The sequence below is a fragment of the Hyla sarda genome, chromosome 2 (genome assembly GCF_029499605.1).
Source record: "Hyla sarda isolate aHylSar1 chromosome 2, aHylSar1.hap1, whole genome shotgun sequence".
Lineage (NCBI taxonomy): Eukaryota > Metazoa > Chordata > Amphibia > Anura > Hylidae > Hyla > Hyla sarda.
The window spans coordinates 507,858,100-507,864,323 of record NC_079190.1 but is presented as its reverse complement, the minus strand read 5'-3'; the positions used below and the strand labels follow the sequence as shown (position 1 = coordinate 507,864,323).

Here is a 6,224-nt window from a genome sequence, read left to right as displayed (position 1 = left end):
TTCTAATGTGGGGGACTATACTGCACCTAATGTGGGGGAACTATACAGCACCTAATGTGGGAACTATACTGCACCTAATGTGGGGGAACTATACAGCATCTAATGTGGGGGACTATACTGCACCTAATATGGGGGACTATACTGCACTTAATGTGGGAACTATACTGCACCTAATGTGGGAACTATACTGCACCTAATGTGGGGGACTATACTGTACCTAATGTGAGTACTGCTCCTAATGTGGGGGAACTATACTGCACCTAATGTGGGGAACTATACTTCACCGAATGTGGGGGAACTATACTGCACCTAATGTGGGGGAACTATACTGCACATAATGTGGGGAACTATACTGCCAACCTAATGTGGGGGAACTGTACTGTCATCCTAATGTGCAGGGACTTATACTGCCAACCTAATGTGGGGGAACTACAACCTAATGTGGGGGAACTATACTGCACCTAATGTGGGGGAACTGTCAGGGGGGGGGCATCATAATGAAGTGCTTCATCTTCCAGGCAGCCTTAATCTGGCCCTGGTCAGCAGAGAGCACTGTGATCAGACTGGTAAGAACTACAGAACTTCCCCTGGAGCATACAGCAGCTGATAAGTACTGGAAGGATTAAGATTTTTAAATAGAAGTAATTTACAAATCTGTTTAACTTTCTGGCACCAGTTGATTTAAAAAAAAATTTTTCACCTTAGCACCCCTTTAATAGACCAAATGTTGTCTTCTAATGACTAGATACACCTCGATAAATGCTGAAATGCTTTTTTTTTGTGAGTATCTCAATGTATTCTGGTGGTGAAGACCTGAAAAATGATGTGAATGAGATCTTATTGTTTGATAGTTTGGGCCACCGGAAGATAATCTTGAGGTTTTTTTTTTGGTCACTCTGACACTGTATATAAGATAATTTTAACACGGCTCCATTCTGTTATCTGCCGAGCTGCTTCTGTTGGTCCCACTTTACAATAACAGCACTTACTGCTTTAGAAAGAGAAGAAAATTTAAGGATGTATTTGCCGGAAAGGCCACATTGAGTGCTGTGACCCATTGGACGCCTAATGTTAGTCTATGGAGCTCGTATGGACTCTTGTTGGACTCTAAACACCTATTGGCGATGGGGACCATGAAAATGGTCAAACCCATTAAGAAAGTCTGTCCAAGTCCATGTATGTAATGTATGTTTGCCGCAGAAATAAAGTGTTTATTTTTTATTTTGACTTGTTTGGGAAATGATTACTTCCAAATAACAGGTTTGATAATCCGCCAGCAGTCATTCTACGGGAAATAACTACATCCCCTATTGTGTTTATTGGTTATTGTGATGGTTAAAAAGCTATTCCCGCTGTACTGTGGAGCCTCGGAGTCAGCTGGAAAATATAACAAATTATTTCACCTGAAAGCTTTTCACTTGTCAACCTGTCCTCATTCTCTGCTGACATCATCCATAATAGTGAGAATAAAGGGAACTTACGGGACTAGAAAAACGTGCCTGTTCTGCTTCTTCTAAACTGTGAATATTTCTGTATTACAAGCTTAGGGATCACTTATAACAACCGCGCCAAACCTACTCGACGTATACATGAAGAAATACAATAAGGGTACGTTTACTCAGCGCGGATTGTGCTGCGGATCCGCCACTGAAGGACCGCTTTACAGGTGCCTGCTCGTAGCGGCAATCCGCCGCTACGAGCAGACACACTGCGATGTGCGAGTTGCCAGTATACTCGCACATCGCGGCTGCTCTCGGCCTAGCTCAGGGAGCAGGGGGAGCGGCCGCGATGTGAGCGCGTACACTGCGCAAGCGCGGCAACTCCCACATCGCAGCAGTGTCTGCTCGTAGCGGCAGATTGCAGCTCCTAGCAGGCACATCTAAAAGCACCGTGTAGGGAACTTAGTAGAGCCAATAAAAGGACCATGAGATCCTTTATGTTCCTCCTAAAGGGGTATTCCCCTGCTAGACCACTTATCTCCAATTTTTCTTTTCTTTAAGAGCCGAGGAAGTGCTCTCGAATCACCCAAAGTGCAAGAAAAAGTGCAAACGTCTATCGCAAACCCTTCTCCGATAGGAGAGAGGCCCCCCAACTAACCCTTTGCCTCCGGACCAAAAGGTACCTGTGAGGTTCCAGGTTCGATGTCCCTTTTTGCCGAAGCTACTAAGGGACCACAAATGCTCCCGGCATCCCCCTTGGCGTTAGCCAAGGTATCTGCACGCAGAGCCGATAGCGGTCGGTACCCTGCCAGAGCAGGAGTACCCGGGGTGTTTGCAGGGAGGTGCGGAACCTTATGGCCACACACACCTCCTCTAGACCGCCAGGAGGGACACCCAGAAGGTCTACCGCATCCTGACAAATCCAGTGGACACACAACACGCAAAAAGTGACACAGTGAGACAAAAAGAAATAAATAAGTGAATGTGTGCAGATATACTGCCCGGACATCCGGCCGGATCTATAAAAATGTATCTGATCCTAAACAGAAGGCCGGGAATCAAGAGGTGAGTGCCACAAGGTGAAGAGATTATGGTGCCCGTGCTTCCACTCAGTGAGCCAGTATTCCCAGTGAGTTTCGGCACCTCAGGGTCACCACTCCCCGAGGCACTAAAGTACCTCGGCTCCAGACCCTCTCAGCCTCATGGCGAGACCTGGAGGTAACAGGTCACATCGGGGCAGCCGTCAAGCTGATTCCTCAGAACCAGCCCCAGAATGCGCTGGTACACCTGCTCCCTACCATACCACACCCTTCCCCACCAGCACTACACTGGCATCGCCTGCCACCAGCATGAAACTGATAAGAACAGATACTACACTTGATCTTAGCCAAAAGGCCGAGAAGCGATAACCTCTTATCTCCAATGCCCTACCTCGCACTTGGGGCCCCCTGCGATCTCCTGCAGCACCCGGAGTTCTAAAAAAATGGTGGGTCCCTGCGGCAGTGGTCATGACTAGTGATGAGTAGTGATGAGCGGCAGGGGCCATATTCGAATTCGCAATATTTTGCAAATATCTGGACAAATATACGTCCTATGTTCGCGAAATTCGCATATTGGCTATGTTCCTTCTTTTCTTTTTTTCATGCAAAATTTTTTAATGAAATTCGCATAGTGCTCACGTGCAAATATATCTCACCTAAAAGAAGGAAGGGATCAGTGTCCAGTCTGGAAGTGGCGACATTCGCATACAAATTTGCATAAAAAAAAAACACTAACATTCGTCATTACGAATATATATCACTATATTCAAAATATTCGCAAAATCACGAATTGCCGATATTCGCGAAAAAAATTAGCATTTTGAATCTTAGTGATGCACTAGTGATGAGCGGCAGGGGCCATATTCGAATTCACGAATATTATGACAATTATTCATCTTATGTTCGCATAGTTGCTATGTTCCTTAACTTTTTTTTTCATGCGGGAATTCACATGGAAAATTTGCATAAAAATTTGCATGTGAAAAAAACTAAAAAAATATATAGCATTATATTCTAAATATTTGCGAAATAGCAAAGTGCCGATATTCCCGATAAAAATTTGTATTACGAATATTCGTGCTCAACACTAGTCATGACATCACAACACGCCCCCTACATTCATGTCTATTGGAGGGGGCGTGTTGTACAACGCCCCCCGTGTCGTACAACGCCCCCTCCCATAGACATGAATGGAGGGGACGTGGCGTGACGAGGGGGCCTGGCTGTGATGTCACCATCACGGCTTCCAGTTCCGAGTGTTCTGAACAAAATGTTCAGAATGCTGGAGCACCGGAGTGCCCCTTTAAGATCTGTTCAAAATGATCCTATCATATCTATCTTGGTTCCTTGAAGAAGAAAAACCATGTCTGATGACATTTTGGCGTTTTTGAGCTACACCTGTAAGGTAGGCCTGACAGGTACTTGTTTCCTTCACCAAAACCCATAAATGTCATCAGGCAATTTTTTGTCCTCTAAAGCAGGCAAGTGATGTAGGGGTTCCCCAACCCGGCTCTCAAGGCCCACCTACAGTCCAGGGTTTGAATTTTTTCTTGTTCTATTTCAATGGAGTAACTTTAATGTTGTTGGGGCTTGAGAACTGGGTCGATCATAGATGATATGTGCCCTTCTAATCATCTCTCTCCCCACAATGTCCAAGATAGAATATCTGTACTTAACCCATTTATTCATCTAAAACAGTGGGGGGCTGACTAGTGTGTAATATCTGACAAATTTGTGATGTTCCTCTTATGGCCACGATTCTCTAGTGGTCACTGTTTGGTGATAATAAAAATAATATTAATAAATGGATATCTCTAATCTCTAGTGAGGGTTATCCAATCATTGGTGGTTAGTAAGGATATCCCAAGTCACTGGTTGGTTATTATAAATTTCCCTGGTGTCTAGTGGGTTGTCTGACCACTATGTAATTTGTACCCACTTTATGGTGTTCTTGTTCACAATGTCCAGTCATTTATAACCCAGATTCTCTAGTGGTCACTGCCTGGTGACGTTTTGCTGGTAGTTAGGCTTTGTCTACCACCTGGTGGGCTAGTGGACAATAAGTTATAGAAAATAATAATTATATATATATATATATATATATATATATATATAAGCAAAAAGAAAAATAGCTAGCACAACAACCTAATACACGGGTGCACACTGCTGTGGCAGATACAGAGTATACAAAAAAGAAGATTGCAGCAGCACACATTGGTTAAAAAATTGAGGCTCTTAGCGCACTTTTTTGATCAAAAACGTGTCCCTCATCCACCACGGGGAGGTGGCCTCATCCCAAGTCGCCAGTTTACCTCTTGTCTATGAGGTTGAAAATGCACAATACGTAGCACTGGTCTGATCACCATGTATTCCATGCCCACACTTTGGTGTCCCACTTTTGCATTGCCCAGACCTTTATAACCAGATTCACTGCCTGGGGCCTGGTTGCTGGTACAAGTTAGGGTACGTTCAGACGAGGTATAAGTTAGGGTACGTTCAGACGGGGGGTAAGATGTCTTTGGCTATAAGTAAATTTTTCATCATGGTCCACATTTTCCATGCCTATGAGACATTGTTGGTGCATAAAAGAGGTTATTATAAGCCAAAATTGGCCTGAAAAAACAAATCATTAAAACACTTGAACACATTTTTTTTTGGCTCGTGTAAGAAATGAATCAAATTTAATAAGGATCATCAATGGATTCAGATTCATAAATCCATGGGTACACTTAGACTTAGAGTGCTATTAGTAATATTGACCATTGACCATTTCTACAAGTAGTATCGGGCCATGTAAATTCCCTGGTAGTCTAAGATAATGAAGTGGTCAATGGTAAGAGCATGTTCCTTCCGTGTATCTGTCACTGGAGACCCCCTGAAACAGAGGGAGGGAACCCCCCTCTCAAAATCATTTGGTCTGGCCCTGCCATGACTATTATTTTAAGAGCAAGGGAAGCCAAAGTGCCACAAGGTACAGGGGAAGCCATCGTCATCCTGATCTCTGATGCATTATAGGGGTACTCCGCCCCTTGTGGATAAGAGGTCTATTCGCAGTGGTCCCGCTGCTGAGGACCCCCGCGATCCCCCCTGCTGCACCTAGGATTCATTTTGAGCGTAGGGTGCAGTGCCAGAGGCTCGTGATGTCATGTAATGCCCCGCCCCCTCAATGCAAGTCTATGGGAGGGGGCATGATGTTCACCACACCCCCTTCCATAGACTTGCATTGAGGGGGCATGGCTGTGATGTCAGGAGCGGGGCGTGACCGTGACATCATGAGCCTCTGCCCTGCATCACCAGTCATCCGGTATGGAGAGAAGTTTGCTTCATCCCCCGGATGTCTGGGGTGCCGCAGCAGAGATCGTGGGGTCGCCAGTGGGGGTCGCCTTTGGATAGGGGATAAGATGTCTAGGGGTGGAGAACCCCTTTCAGATATTGTACTGCACTTTTGTATTTGACTTAAATTTTCCTAAAATGTTGTACAAACCTAATTTTACCATATATAATGTGTGGTAACGTGACATTATATATATGGTAAAATCTTCTTCCTCACCATCTGCGGGAGACGTTCCTTTTGGCAGGGATGGTGAAGATATGATGTTTGTAAGTCTCCCCCCGCCTTCCCTTAAGTAGTCCCCTGGACGGAGAGCTATACTCACCTAGTCTCGCCTTCTCTAGTTGTAATCACGCCCCCTTAGCGAGATTGACAGCCCTCGTCACCATTATGCACTCTAAGCCGACGGAGCAG

At 45.0% G+C, this 6,224-nt stretch overlaps 1 pseudogene; it reads right to left on the bottom strand.

Annotated features, from left to right (window-relative positions):
- Positions 1-2,757: 2,757 nt before the first annotated feature.
- On the bottom strand, positions 2,758-2,846 carry LOC130358951 (U2 spliceosomal RNA; annotated as a pseudogene).
- Positions 2,847-6,224: the final 3,378 nt, after the last annotated feature.